Below are 17,209 nucleotides of genomic sequence, written 5' to 3' on the forward strand. Positions count from 1 at the left end.
AGTTGGAAGAAGAGCATGCGACTCGTTGTGAGTTTTAGCCCCATGCTGGGTGTAGAGATGACTTAAAAAAAATAAATTAAAAAAAAAAAAAACAGTTTTTGAAAAATTTTCTAATAAAAGGCAGGGGGCGCCTGGGTGGCAGAGCGGTTGGGCGTCTGCCTTCGGCTCAGGGCGTGATCCCGGCGTTCTGGGATCGAGCCCCACATCAGGCTCCTCTGCTGGGAGCCTGCTTCTTCCTCTCCCACTCCCCCTGCTTGTGTTCCCTTTCTCGCTGTCTGTCTCTGTCAAATAAATAAATCTTAAAAAAATAAATAAAAGGCAGAAGTTAATATTTACGTCTATAGCTATTTCATTCCCACAAATTTATACTCTTATATGATTAAATGAGACCAAAAAAAAAAAAAAAAATGCTCCTGTTCTAGGAGAAAATACAATGGAAAGAACTTTCCTCACCTAACCTGAATTACTTTGCAGTTTAGACCTAGTTTGTCATGTGATGACTAAAAATATAAACGCCAACCAACTCCAGTCATGTACAACCGCAGGTGAAGTTTATCCAGTTCTCAGTAGACACTAGAAAAACAGATTCTAAAGGCAAATTTAACATTTTTTCTTTCTACAATGTTTAACACTTTATGTTAAAGAAAACCAATCGCCCATGTAATTCAAAGCAGCTCCCCCCCCATTTCTGATCAAGGTCCTTTATTATAAACCACCCCCAGTTCTTCAGCTGTAGTAACTAAAATTCAACGCATAGAAAGACTGCTGGTAGAGAAAATTCATGGCTGGGCAAAAGTGCACTTTTTGTCTTTGAGGGGCAAGTCTATTATAGACTCTGCACGGTCACTTTTCTTCCCAAATAATTTTGGCACCTAATCGAGACATACTGGATTCATTGCAAATTTGGGCAGCTACCTAGGGCAAGAGGAGAGAGAAAACAATGGCGCAGGATGAAGTTCTTGGCTACTCTCAAAGGGCCGGGGGGTTTTGGTCGCATGATGCCTTCAGTAACTTGCAATAATGCAACTTCTGCATTAATTTTGCTGCAGCAGCTCTCAAGTCATAAGAACTGCTAATTCTAAAGTTCAGAACTAATATCAATGATCTGATGTTCTGGACAAATATATACCACTCATCCTTATATTTATCTGGCCATATTTAGATAGCTAAGGATTCTATTAATGATGGCTATCATTTATTCTTAAGTATCCATGTTCCAGGCACTTTACATAAAGAATACCATGAAATCCACAGAAAGATGCCTAAGAGGTGTATATTATCCTCACTTCATAGTTTAAAGAATAGAGGCCTATAGAGGTTAACTTCCTGAACTGCACAGCTAGTTGGTGCTGGTAAGAGCTGGCCTTTTAAACATTATGCTATATCCACCGAAATCCGAAAATGAGAGGAAATTTTGAAGTCCAAGGTAGTTAGTTGTTTTTCCTCTCTGATTCTCTAGTTATTTTTCCCTTTCAGTTTCAAAGAGCAGCAATAGATGGTAAGACAGAGTAAGCAATGAATAACAATGGATGGTGAGAAAAAGTAATCGTAGCTAACATCCCTAGATCTCAAGCTCAGCACACAGCACAAGCAACAGGCAATGCAACCTACAAGGCTCCGTCCGGCACGCCCTCCTCCAGTGGGGCCTTTGATGATCTGTACCAATTAGGTGTGGCTTTATCTACCCATGAACCTCTGCGCCCTTCTCTTGTTCATTAATTATGAGATGTACCACATTCCACCTGATACCACAGTTCCTGTGTAGCTGTTCATATAGACTGAGTCTTACACGTCTTAGTATAAACCTTGAGTTTAGCACAGTAGCTTAGACAAATAAAGGTCCATTAAGTATCTGGTTGAAAAAATAAGACCAAATGAAGGCACCTATTTTTATTAGGGGGCAATGCATTTAATAATTTATTATATTTATTATATATTTTTCTATATATTTTATATATATTTATATATTTTATATATATTATAAATATATATTATATATATTTATTATATATTATATATCTATATCTATATCTATATCTATATCTATCTCCCAAGGTCAGGATTCAAACTTCAGTGTCTCTGATTTCAAATCCCATCTTTTTTTATTATAATAATTTATTATATATTATATACATTTATATATTATATGTGTAATATATAATATATACATGTATAATATGTGTAATATATATAATATATACATGTATAACATGTGATATATATAATATATGCATGTATAATACGTGTGATATATATAATATACACGTATAATACATGATATATATAATATATACACGTATAATATGTGTGATATATATAATATATACACGTATATGTGTGATATATATAATATATACATGTATACACATGTATGATATGTGTGATATATATAATATATACATGCATACACATGTATGATATGTGTGGTATATATAATATATACATGCATACACATGTATGATATGTGTGATATATAATATATACATGCATACACATGTATGATATGTGTGATATATAATATATACATGCATACACATGTATGATATGTGTGATATATATAATATATACATGTATACACATGTATGATACGTGTAATATATAATATATACATGCATACACATGTATGATATGTGTAATATATAATATATACATGCATACACATGTATGATATGTGTAATATATAATATATACATGTATACACATGTATAATATGTGTAATATATATAATATATAATAAATTATTATAATAAAAAAGATGGGATTTGAAATCAGAGACACTGAAGTTTGAATCCTGACCTTGGGAGATTTGGTTGGTGCCTTGCTTGCCTCATTTACTACATGAACGGGGCAGTTTAAAAGAGATGACATATGAAAGAGGAAAAGACGGCCTAGTAGTAAGCACTCACTAAGTGATGGTATTACAGGGGTGCGGTACCAAATATTAGCTGCAGGTTATGCTTTGTAGTATAAGACATAGGTTCTGGCCCTCAAGGAATTGGTAGATTAATCTGCTTTCGGTTTATACCATACAAACATTCCTGGAAACTCCTGCCCTTCCCTTTGGATTATGGTCTTTACCAAATCTCCCAAATTCTAGTTCTAATCCTATCTTTTAAAAGGCATATGATGACATGCTATTAGCTGAGGGAGCAGGAACGGGAGGGGGAGGGGCAGAAAGTGTAAAAGGAAAGATTACTAGCATTTGCTAAGAAGTCAGAGCAATGTTTCATATTTCATATTGCCCTATTTCTCAGTCACACCAATCCTGGGAGTGTGTTGTAAAATGAACATTCTATAGATGAAGAAATGCTCATAGAGTAACTTGCTCAAGGTCACAGTCAGGAAGTAAAAAGTCTGTGATCTGAATGCCTGTGTTTTGTCTCTCAAGTCTGGAAACTCTTTCTCCTACCTTATAATGACAGTAGGAGATACACCCAAGGTGTTAGGGATATACCCCCTCACCTTCTGGTTCTATAAAAGATAAGAAACTGGCTTAATGGGTGGGGATCTAAACTGACAGAGCACATCTCCCACCAGGTCATTCTTGCTGGAAACACCAGCAGTATTTAGTTTTTCATTTTGACTGCAACTCTTTGGCCTGCCCTAGACCTAACTCTAGCCATCCTTGATACTGATGGCACTTTTGTACATTCACCTAAAAGAGGGTGACAAGCCTGGAAAAAGAAACGGAAAACAGGCAGATTGTACAACCCTCTCGGTTTCTACCTCTGTGCATACCATCTATTATATAGAGAAGCGGACTACAAAAATGGTATGTGTGTAGCGGAAAGCAGTTGTGTGACGAATAGGAAACAGAAGGGGAAATAGCTGACCCTGGAAGGGAACGCATTTGCTGCTTTTCAAATAAATTTCCACCACTGACCCCTCTACCCTGAATTCATGCAAAACTAGTCTCTCATTTTCACCTAGTACGATAGGATCAGGGGTTGCGGAGCCAGCCCAAGTGCTGATCTTAACCCCGTCATTTATTGGCTGTGGCACGTCCTGGTCAAGTTACTAATTTCTTTCAGTCTTTGTTTCCTTATGTGTATAATTGATTAAAAGTACATTATAGAATTAGATGAGATAATATATGGGGGAGCATTTTCCATTATTCTTGGCACAGACAGTAATCAATAAATAGAAGTTTCCCTCCTTTCCTTGTATCTAAGGACTTCTATTTCAAGATCAGGGTTAATATAGTGGGACTGTGAGACACATAAAAGGCCCAAGGCCACTGGCCTAAGCAGTGTAAGCTTCAGGTCAAGTTGTAACCAAGTGCTTTAAGGACACATCATAAACATCACTGTCCTGCAATCGTTACCTTATCCTGTCCTGGCAATCTGAACCCCCAAGCTCAAACTCGGGGTAATCCTTGTTCTGTCCACCTTCCCACCTCAAAACCTGCTTACAGAGAAGGGTCTTATCAACTTATTCACGCTAAGGTACAAAGGACTGATTATACTTCCTTTTCCACAAATACCTGGTTTTTTAATATAGGACCAAGACTTATGCCAAAGGAATAAATCTAATTATTGAATGTCAGAACTCGTTAACAGGAGTATTCTCTAGGAAACTGAAAGGACCTCACACAGACAGCGACCTCCTTAGAATATCATCATGATACCACAGACTCATGAACACAGTGTTCCAGTTAACAAGTCAACATTCCATCAGAAAAGCACCATAAAGGAATGTTCTAGCTGGCATGGCCCAGAGGCTTGGAGAGATGAAGAGTAACTGGATTAACTATTGGGTAAACCTGGTTCAGGTTTAGCAAAATTCTGCAATCTCTATAAAATATTAATATTCAGATATTAAGAACACAGCTTTGATTTTTGCAGTCCAGGATGGTAACATAGGAAGTCCCTGAACTCACCTCCTCCGTGGACATAGCACATCTACACCTATTTGGAGAGGAACTCTCCTCCTGAAGAACTGAGGATTCACTGAACAGCTTCTGCACCACAAAAGATAGACTGCACAGAGAACGGCAACACAGCCAGGCAAATAGATGATAACAAAAGAAACCGCTACCCCTGAAACTGCAAACTGCAGTGGGAAGGGACAGTATTGAGGGGCTGTGAGCAGGCCATGGTTTAAAACAACAACAAGAGGGGAGATGGGTGGGGGATGGGGTAACTGGGTGATGGGCATTAAGGAGGGCACTTGATGTAACGTGCACTGGGTGTTCTATCCAACTGATGAACCACTAAATTCTTCCCCTGAAACTAATAAAAAAAATTAAAATTAAAAAATTAAAAAACTACAATATGAAAGCTTCAGCCCTAGAACTCCACCAAATGGTAGGGGAGCTGCTGGAACTCTCTGAGTTGAAGGGGCTGGAGAGAGCCATGGTTTACATTTCCCTCCACCTTACAGTACAGACAGGAGCACAGCTGGCCTGCCATCTCAGCGAGCCTCGAGCCTCCCACACCAACCCAAGCTGTGCCACCAAGGTGGCTCCAGCACAGTGTACACCAGGCCACCCCTGGTCACTGTTCATCCAGCCGTGTCATCTTAGTAAGAGGCACCCTGGAGCACACCAGGCCCACACCACTTCAGCCCCAGATGACGCGCTGGAGCAACCCCAGGGCAGAGTACTCTGGGACCTCCTGGCTTGCACCTCCTTTAGCTCCAGCTGCCCACCAAACACCCCAGGACACCCCAGACTGCACCCACTGCAGCTTCAGCTGTCCTGCCAGAGCACCCTCTGCACGTAGAACCCTAGGACCCTCCCCTCCCCTCCCCCTATTTGTATGAACTTCAGCTTCAGTTGTACTGTCAGGGGGCCCTCCACAGGGAGCCCCAGGACCCCCTGGCTTATATCTACTTCAGCTTCAGCTGTCCTATCAAGGAGCCCTCTGCACTGACAGCTCTTGGACTGCCTCACCCCATGCCCTCTTCCATTCCAGCCATCCCACGAGGACAGCCCCAGCATGGAATACCCCAGGATCCCCAGCACATGCCAGCCACAGCTCCCACCAGCCAGCCAGTTGCTAGGCACACACAGTCTACACAGGGGATGACCATACACAAGGCTATTCCTACAAGCTTAGAAGCAGCTGTTTTAATTCATAGAAACAAACACAGAAAGTGAAGCAGAATGAGAAGACACAGAAATATGCTCCAGATGAAAGAACAAGACAAAATATCAGAAAAAGAATTAAATGAAACAGAGATAAGCAATACATCTGATAAAAAATTTAAGTAATGATCATAAAGATGCCCATGGACTGGAGAGAAGAGTGGAAGAACTCAGCGAGAACTTCAAAAAGAGACTGAAAATATTAAAAAGAATCAATCAGAGTTGAAGAATACAATAATTAAAATGAAAACTGCACTAGAGGAAATCACCAGATTAGTAGGTGGAGAAGAACAGATCAGCAATCTGAAGTACAAGCTAGTGGAAAGCACCCAAACTGAAGAGTAAAAAAGAAAAAAAAGAATTTATAAAAAGGAGGATAGGTTAAGGGATCTCTTAGACAACATCAAGTAAACAAACATTTGCATTACAGAGGTCCCAGAAGAAGAAGAGAGAGATAAAGGAGCAGAAAACTTATCTGAACAAATGATGACTGGAAACTTTTCTAACCTGGAGAAGGAAACAGACATCCATGTTCAGGAAGCAAAGAGACTCCCAAACAAGATGAATCCAAGGATGTCCACACCATGACAAATAATCATTAAAATGTTTAAAGGTAAGGGAATTTTAAAAGCAGCAAGAGAGAAGTAGTTACATAAAGCTATCAGCTGATTTTTCAGCAGAAACTTGGCAGGCCAGAAGACAGTAGTATGATATATTCAAAGAACTTAAAAAAAAAAAAAACCTACAACCAAGAATACCCTACCCAGCAAGGTTATCATTCACAATGGAAGGAGAGAGAGAGAGAGTTTCCCACAAAAACAAAAGTTAAAGGAGTTCATCACCACTAAATTGGCCTTACAAGAAATGTTAAAGGAACTTCTTTAAGTGGAAAAGAAAAGGTGATGATTAGAAAAAAAAAAATAAATAAATGGAAAGACGTAAAATAGGACAACATATACATAAAATGCGGCAAAGGAAATAAAGTAGTTTTTAAAGAATGTGTTTACTTTAAACTTAAGTGACCATCAACTTAATATAGACTAATATATACTGAGGATGTTATATATGAACCTTATGGTAATCCCAAACCCAAAAGCTACAATATCTACACAAAAAATAAAGAGAACAAAAGGTAAGAATAACAGACAGGCATCATCCAAAAGGAAAACAAGCAAGAGAAGAACAAAGAAGTACAAAAACAACCAGAAAGCAATGAATAAAATGGCAATAAGTATTTAGCTATTAATAATTACTTTAAATGTAAATTGTCTAAATGCTCCAATCAAAGACATAGGGTGGTGAAGTGGGTAAAAAAACAAGACCCATCTATAGGCTGCCTAGGAGAGACTCACTTCAGACCCAAACACACAGAGACTGAAAGTGAATGAAAGGAAAAAGATATTTCGTGCAAATGAAAGTGAAAATTTAAAAAAAGCTGAGGTAGCAAAACTTAGACAAAAGAGACTTTAAAGACCATAACAAGAGACAAGGGCATTACATAATGATAAAAGGATCAATCCAACAAGAAGATATAACAATTGTAAACACTTACGCACTCAACATTGGATCGCCTAAATACATAAAGGGAGAAATTGACAGTAATATAATAATGGTAGGGTAGTTTAATACCCCAATTACATCAATGGATAGATCATTCAGTCATAAAATCAATAAGGAAACCTTGTCTTTGAATAGTGCATTAGACCAGATGGACTTAATAGATATACACAGAACATTCCATCCAAAAACAATAGAATATGCATTCTTTTCAAGAGCACATGGAACATCCTCCAAGACAGATCACATGTTGGACTAAAAAACAAGTCTCAATAAATTTAAGAATACTGAAATCATATCATGCATCTTTTCTGACTATAAAGCTATGACACTTTTATAAATCAATTACAAGTAAAAAAAAAAATAGAGAAAAATCACAAACATGTAGAGGCTGAAGAACATGTTACTAAAAGACCAAAGGGTCAATGAAGAAATAAAAAAAAAAATACATGAGACAAACGAAAACAAAAACACAATGGTCCAAAATCTTTGGAACACAGTGAAAGCAGTTCTAAGAGGGAAATTTATAGTGATACAGGCCTACCTCAAGAAAAAGAAAAAGCTCCAATAAACAATCTAAACTTATACCTAAAGGAAGTAGAAAATGAAAGGACAAAAACCACAGATAGTAGAAGAAAGGAAATAATGATGATCAGAGCAGAAATAAATTAAATAAATTAAATAGAAATCAGTGAAATCAAGAGCTGGATCTTTGAAAAGATAAACAAAATTGAAAAACCTTTAGGCAGACTCATCAAGAATAAAAGGGAGAAGACCCAAATAAGTAAAATCAGAAATGACAAGAGAAGTAGCAACCAAAATCACAGAAATAAAAAGAATTCTAAGAGAATACTATGAAAAATTATATGCCAATAAATTGGGCAACTTAGAAGAAATGGATACATTTCTAAAAATATACAAACAAAACTGAATCATGAAGAAACAGAAAATCTGAACAAACTAATTACTAGTAATGGAGGAGAATTGGTAATCAAAAAACTCCCAACAAACAAAATTCCAGGACCAGATGCATTCACAGGTAAAGTCTACCAATCACTTAAACAAGAATTAATACCCATTCTCCATAAGCTATTCCAAAAAATAGAAGAGAAAGTTTCCAAATACATTTGATGAGGCCAGCATTACTCTGATATCAAAACCAGAAAAACCACCACAAAAAAAGAAAACTACAAGCCAACATCCCTGATATAAAATATCCTTGAACATAAAGGCAAAAATCCTCAACAAAATATTAGCAAACCCTATTATACAACACATTAAAAGGATCAGTTATCACAATCAACTGGAATTTATTCTGGGGATGCAAGGATGGTTCAATATTTGCAAATCAATCAGGATTATACACCGCATGAACAAAATAAAAGATAAAAATCATGATCATCTTGGGTCGCCTGAGTGGCTCAGTCAGTTAAGCACCTGCCTTTGGCTCAGGTCATGATCTCAAGGTCCTGAGACTGAGCCCTGCATTGGGCTTCCTGCACAACAGGGAGCCTGCTTTTTCCTCTCCCTCTGCTGCTCTCCCTGCTGTGCTCTGTCTCTCTCTCTCTAATAAATAAATAAAATCTTAAAAAATAAATCATGATCATCTCAAAAGATGCAGAAAAAACATCTGAAGAAGTATAACATCCATTCATGATAAAAACCCTCAACAAAACAGGTTTTAGAGGGAACATACCTCAACGTGATAAGGGATATGAAAAACCCACAGCTAACATTATACTTAGTGGTGAAAAACTGAGTTCCCTTAAGATTAGGAACAAGGCAAGGATATCCACTCTCACCCCCTTGATTCAACACTGTAGTGGAAGTCCTAGCCACAGCAATCAGACAAGGAAAAGAAACAAAAGGCATCCAAATCCAAAGGTAGACATTAAACTGTCACTATTTGCAGATGACATGATACTATACATAGAAAACCCTGAAGACTCCACCAAAAAGCTATTAGAAGTAACAAATGAATTCCGTAAAGTCACAGGATGCAAAATTAATATACAGAAATAGGTTGTGTTTCCATATACTAATAACGAAGTACAGAAAGAAAAATTAAGAAAACAATTCCATTTACAATTGTACTAAAAAGAATAAAATAACTAGGAATAAACTTAACCATGGAGGTGAAAAACCTATATTCTAAAAACTATAAAACACTGATGAAAGAAATTGAGGATGACACAAATGGAACAATATTCCATGCTCATGAATTGGAAGAATTAAAATTGTTAAAATATCCATACTCCCAAATCAACCTACAGACTCAGTGCAATGTCTATCAAAACACCAACAGCATTTTTCATATAACTGGAACAAATAATCCTAAAATTTGTATGGAACCACAAGAGACCCCAAAAAGCCAAAGCAATATTGAGAAAGAACAATGCTGGAGGTATCACAGCCCCAGATTTCAAGATACACTAAAAATCTGTAGTAATCAAAAGAGTACGCAATTGGCACAAAAACAGACACAAATCAATGGAAGAGAACAGACAGCCCAGAAATAAACCCATGCTTAGATCGCTCATTAATCTATGACAAAGGAGACAAGAAAATACAACGGGGAAAAGGCAGTATCATCAATAAATGGTGCTAGGAAAACTGGACAGCTATATGTAAAAGAATGAAACTGGACCCCTTTCTCACACCGTATACAAAGATAAACTCAAAATGGAGTAAAGACCTAAATGTGAGCTCTGAAACCACAAAACTAAAAGAAAACATAGGCAATATCTCTTTGACATTGGCCTTAGCAACATTTTGCTAGATGTGTCCCCTCAGGGCAAGGGAAACAAAAACAAAAACAAACTGCTGGGATTACACCAAAATAAAAAGCTTTTGCATAGCAAAGGAAACCATCAACAAAATGAAAAGACAACCTACCGAATGGGAGAAGAAATTTGCAACTCACATATCTGATAAAGGGTTAGTATCCAAAATATATAAAGAACTGATACAACTCAACACCAAAAAGCCAAATAATCTTATTAAAAATGGACAGAGGACCTAAACAGACATTTTTCCAAAGATGACAGACAGATGGCCAAAAGACATGAAAAGATGTTCAACATTACTCATCATCAGGAAAATGCAAATCAAAACCACAATGAGATATCATCCTACACCTGTCACAATAACTAGAGTCAAAAAGACAAGAAAAAGCAAATGTTGGTAAGGATGTTGAGGAAAAGGAACCCTCACTCTCTGTTGGTGGGAATGTAAATTTTTGGTGCAACCACTATGAAAAATAGATGGAGACTACCCAAAAAATTAAAAATACCATATGATCTAGAAATTCCACTACTGGGTATTTACCCCCCAAAGGTGAAAACACTAATTTGAAAAGATACATGTATCCCTATGTTTACTGTAGCACTGTTTACAATAGCCAAGATGTGGAAGCATCCATCCACAGACGAATGGAGAAAGATGTGAGATACACACACACACACACACACACACACACACACACACACACACAGGAGTATTACTCGACCATAAAACAAAGAATGAGATCTTGCCATCTGCAACAACATGGATGGACCGAGAGGGTATTATGCTATGTAAAATGGGTCAGACAGAGAAAGACAAATACCATATGATTTCACTTATATGTGGAATCTAAAAAACAAAACAAACAAAAGCAGAAATAGTCCATAAATAGAGAATAAACTGATGGTTACCCAAAAGGGAGGGGATGAGCAAAATGGGTGAGGGGAAGTGGGAGATACAGGCATCCAGTTATGGAATAAGTCACAGGGATGAAACGTACAGCATAGGGAATACAGTCAATGGTACTGTAATACAGTAGCACAGTGACAGATGGTACTTACACTTGTGGTGAGCATAACGTATAGAGTTGTAGAATCACTATGCTGTACACCTGAAACTAATGTACACTGTGAATAACTGTAATTCAATTTAAAAAAAACAGCTTTCCTAACCCCCAATATTAAGTTATATCATGAAGATTTGTGGATCCAAGCAAAGCTCACCCTAGATACACAGATTATTCATACCTTTTCCCCTGAATTATAATTTATAACCTAATTTCTCTCCATTAGAGCCACGAACGGAATATATTTCAAGGTACTTAGCGACAATATGTCACATTACATTAACTGATAACTGCAAGTTACTGTACTAGGAAATGCTTCAAATGGATGATGTAGTTTAGCTGTTCAAACAATCAATAAGGTAGACAGTATAATTCTTACTTTGTACATGATGAGAAAGAAGCTTAGAAAGGTTAAGTACCTTGCCCAAGGTCATTCAATATGTGGGAGGAACAGGATTTGAACCCAGGCCTATGTGACTTCAAATTCTATGTCTTTCCTCTAGAACTGTCCTGTTTCTCATATTATCTATTGTTAACATGCAATTCTGAAAGGCTATCATTTGAATAAATTTCTAGATCATTTAAATTCTGGTACCCTTCAGACCACTAGCTATTTTAGTACTGCTTATATTTGAATTTATAGTATCTACCATATTCATCATTTAATCAAAATTTTCAAATGCATTTTAAGTCACATGGTAAAGACATCTATACAGAACTTTATAAATTGCTTTAGTTATGTTGGGATAAATAACTTTTTATGTTGCACAGGAAACCCTTACATTCTGCTAGGGCTCTAAATTTTTATGCTACTGGCATCAGTCACGTCGTAATTGCTAACTTAGTCTTCATCACATAGCTCCTCTAGCATTAACGTAATATCCATCTAAACAGATAATAAAGCATATCAGTGCATTCATTTCAGTGTATAATAAATTTAAATTATACTAACACTGACACCACCAAACTCTGTATACTCTAACGTGTTCCCTGACAGACTCATACGCAATAATTTTAAACACCGGACATTTGAAAACATGAAGCAAACAAAAAAAGTCCAGCCCTGCATTCTTTATTCTTTCAAGAAACAACAGAAATGATCAAATTTTCCAAGGAACAGTTTTGAAGGAGCGTTTTGCACTCTGCACGAAGAGCACCAGGCCCTGAGAGGGGGTGGAATGGCGTACAGCCCAGTTTTCAAGCCTGGCTCTGAATGATACCAGCCAACTCACTGAACTTTTCTAAGTTCTCGACTAAATGAACTCTGTGGTGTTCTCTAGATTTGCAATAGAAAGTCAAAGGAAAAAAGGAAGGTTCATACTCATTCAGCACACAGGGGTATAAAGACTTGGGTGTGTCTACTGGGAAAGACCAGCTTGGCCATCTCCACAGGGCAGCTCTAGCTAATTTACTACTAGCTTTTGTCTGGTACGCAGTCTTGTAGGCTCAGAAACTCAAGGTGATCATATCTACTTCTCGAGAGAGTGACATTAGAATACCAAGCTCCTAAAAGTGATAAGGTAAAAGCAGAACGACGGTAGTCTAGTTTATAGTAAGGTAGGAGATAAAATTATCATAACATGGGTGACCAGCATTCTCTTTTCTGGTAATACACCTATACTGGAAACAAAAACTAATTAGGATGCTGATGAGAAAGGACTCAGAACAAGTGGGGTGGGTTAGATGAACTGGTACTGAATACAGAGTTAAGCCACTTGTTCAATCCTATACAATTAGGATGGCCCTGCTAATAGACAAGAACATTCATTGTCCAGTAGTGGGGCTCCCGCATTTTAAATCAGTGCTTAGATAGACCCAAGCAACTTCCACCTCTTTGAGTCTTTTTCCAGGTGTCTCTTTATGATGGTTTTCATACTTCTGTTCAAATATCATAAACGGCTATTTTAAAGTTAGTTCCTAAGACACAGTCCTAGGTTTTCACTTACATGTTCTTAAAGGATACTAGATTGTAGCCCTGATGTATTGATAACAATTTATATAATAGGTTTTTCTGGAGGATAAAATAAATGGAAGATGTTTTCTTGTCCTGAGTTATGTAATTACAAAGTAATATATACATGTAATATACATAAAATTACCCATCACACCTTCTAGTCTAACACTCTCCGGTACTCAGCCACTGGCCATGACTGGCTGGATGGTGATGGTCACAACAACGCTCTTTTTTGGTTCTTCCTAATGAAAAGCTGAAATTGGCCTCCAGGGGAAATCCTCAATTTTTCCACCTCAATGAACCCGAGGGGCTATGTATCACTGACATTTTGATTTTTGTTTTACCCATATTTTTGGTATCTTTTATCTGTAAGACTTAAAGAGACACTATGATTATTCAGTAACAACACAGATGAAATTAGAGGAGTGCAAACACTTTATGAACAATTAGAGACTTGAAATATACTGTAAACTCCTGAATCACAGACATTTCACTTTTACAGAAAGCTTTTAGTTATATATTTGGAAATTACAACTAAAATGCCAACTCAGATAGATATTATTAGGAGTAATTTCAGATTTTAAACTGCCACGTGAGGTTATTTCAAGCTCTTGCAGTCCAGTAAACATTCTGCAATCACTAGCGTATCACAATAAAAGTTTAATTTTCTCATTCCTCCAGTGACTTCTATGGATGAGGCTGGGATGAAGTTCTTTTTTTTTTTTTTTTTTTTTTTAAGATTTTATTTATTTATTTGACAGAGAGAGAGACAGCCAGCGAGAGAGGGAACATAAGCAGGGGGAGTGGGAGAGGAAGAAGCAGGCTCCCAGTGGAGGAGCCTGATGTGGGGCTCGATCCCAGGACCCCGGGATCACGCCCTGAGCTGAAGGCAGACGCTTAACGACTGCGCCACCCAGGCGCCCCGTGGGATGAAGTTCTTATGTTTTAGTTATTTTAAAAAGGATCTGTTACCAACTTACTTAAACTTCAGGTATAAAAGCTTATTTCCTTTATGTATAGTCTGATTAAAATATTCTAATTGTATTTTAATATTTTTAAGCATAAATAAATTCTGATGTATGGTATGATGTGTATTTGTGAAGTTCAAACATACCTAGTTTGAAAACCTGTTTTTATTACTTGAAAATGGCAAGAGTGGCCTGAAGGCAAAAAATTTAACTTTCATAACAATTACCCTGAGAAGTGTGAACATGAGCATAATTCATAGATGTGCTCATTGTTCACTTCAGTGCTAGACATTAATGTGTGTTTTTTGTAATGACACTGCCATGTGGCATGTTTTACAGCAAGATAACAATGTTAAAAAAGTAAAAATAGCCTGTTTCTGGGCACTTTCTAAAATCAACCTTTTATATTATATATAGTCCATAGTATTTCATTTTCTGAAATTCTTGTTAGTTCAAAGGATCCTAAGAAATTAAGAGAGAACTTTAACAACCTCTAACTTACAAAAGATAGATTCTTTTACATACATACACACACACACGTATATATATATAACGTATTACTATTATTTTTTTAAGATTTTATTTACTTGAGAGAGAAAAAGAGAGCATGCACACAAGCGGGGGCAAGAGGCAGAGGGAGAAGCAGACTCCCCACTGAGCAGAAAGCCCAATGCGAGACTCTTCCCAGGACGCTGGCTGGGATCATGACCTGAGCTGAAGGCACTTAACCAACTGAGCCACCCGGGCGCCCATGTTTTATGTATCCTCTATCTATCTATCATCTATCTATCTATCTATCTATCTATCTATCTATCTATCTATCTATCTATCTATGTGTGTATATATATATATCTCCCATATGAAGCTGGACATCTGAAGAGTAATTTGAGGCATGTGGACCAGGCCCAGAAGTGATCAGTACATTAGTCAATTAGACAGAAAGACTGCAATCAACTCCCTGTGAGGAGGAAGAAGAAAAGAGTAAAGGAGAATTTAACCTCCATCTTTCAGTGACATTTTCTTGTACTGAGAGGGATCTCCCCTGCTGCTTTCCTCCTCCACAAAGGATAGGTTAATGGGGGACAGTTTAAAGAGCAAGCGAAGATCTTAGGTTGAGAAGGTCAAACGTTATTTAAGGCTGACTCGCCTGGGCCACAGTGCTACTACCTTTCCCACCGAAATGTCCCCAAGAGCAACCAAAAGTGAACAGGGATGTGCAGGGACCCAGGGGTGGCTTGAAAAATGTTTTCAATCAATCACTACTGGGTAAAAGTGCTGGTCTAGGAAGGTGTGTCATGTTTCTCTCTAGGCTTAGCATATCCCTGCCTTGTAGCAGGAAGCGCCCAGCTGGTTTCAGGAGAGCAGGACCGGGTGACTGAGGGAGGCCCGGAAAGACCCCTCCCAGCAGCAAGCCTGGTTCTAGGGCCATGTCACATGGCACAAAGTAATCCGTGCGGTAACCGGCTTCATGATCCTGTTCTACTCTTACTTTACAAGAACTTTGATTACTGTATTCTTCTGTGTGTTTTGGTAAAAAAAAAAAAAAAAGAAAAGAAAAGAAAAGAAAGAGAAAGAGAAAGAGAAAGAGAAAAAGAAAGGAAAAGAAAAGAAAAGAAAAGAAAAGAAAAGAAAAGAAAAGAAAAAAGAAAAGAAATTCCAAGTCCGGCTCTTCAGCTGTCCGCACCTCAGTAACACTACACAGACCTTTAGATTCCACAAAGGGCTCTGTCACATAGACTACTGCATCGCATCCTCACAGTCCTGTTCTTCAGAGGGAAAATTTGGTGATGCTAAGGTTTTTGCAGATAATCAATAAGCAAAGGAGCGCCGTGATGGAAACCCAGTCCTCCTGACTTCACACTATTCTCTCTCTACTCCACTCTGCTTCCCTGACATGCGGGATATGATCACTTAACATGGCATGAAACTGACTCTCACCTTAGGAAGACCCAGGCTTACAAAGACCCAGAAGAGCCAGCAGAAATATTTACAGCTGAAAATGACCACCCCCAATTCAGTTCTAAGCCTGACAAATGGTTTACAGAGAAGTATAGTCAGCCTTGGTGATTAATTTCTGGTAATTAAAAGACTTCTTCATTATTTAGATGGTGGTGAGTAAAGTTATATGTTGTTTTTAATTAGATACATGCAGACCCTTTGACAAATGTCTATCAGAACTTCAAGGAGAGTTACGGAGCAACTTGCTTTTTCTTGTTTTTATATTTGTTTTTGCATTGGCTTTTCATGTTCCTTAAATAAAAACAATCAACAAAACCACCCTCCAAACCAATGGATTGAGAGACTAGTCTCCTGAGCAACTAATTAAGCTGTCTTTAGAAAGAGGTAATTAAGCTTTCCATTAAAATTCACCAAAAAGACATATATAATTTACACGGTGGAAAGCCATTTCCATCTCATGGGAAAACAATTAACCAAGTCTTATATTGGTAAGAGAGATTCCAACCTGGCCAATGCAGTGATTACATGATTAGATGCATTTTATCTTTAAAAGAATATAGTATAAAAAATTAAGAATCTGGGGTTCTGGACATGTGGCCTGAGAAAGTATAAATACTTCATAGAGCCCACCAATTCATTTAAAGAAAATACAGAAATGGCCAAAGTATATATGTACAATACAAAGTTCCCCTAAATAGCTTTTATTCAAAAAATATTTTATTGACTATCTAACTATGTTCTAGGCATTAGTGAAACTGGCGAGTACCAGAGAATAGAGCCCTAACTATTTTCATAAGGACCTAATATTAAACAAATAAATACATCCTTAATGA

At 37.4% G+C, this 17,209-nt stretch overlaps 1 protein-coding gene across 12 annotated transcripts in view; it reads right to left on the bottom strand.

The window, feature by feature from the left end:
- The window catches only part of CHN1 (chimerin 1), a 221,635-nt gene that overhangs the window by 48,165 nt on the left and 156,261 nt on the right, over positions 1-17,209 (bottom strand). The window lies entirely within an intron of this gene.

This window comes from Ursus arctos, unplaced genomic scaffold, assembly GCF_023065955.2.
Source record: "Ursus arctos isolate Adak ecotype North America unplaced genomic scaffold, UrsArc2.0 scaffold_1, whole genome shotgun sequence".
Classification (NCBI taxonomy): domain Eukaryota; kingdom Metazoa; phylum Chordata; class Mammalia; order Carnivora; family Ursidae; genus Ursus; species Ursus arctos.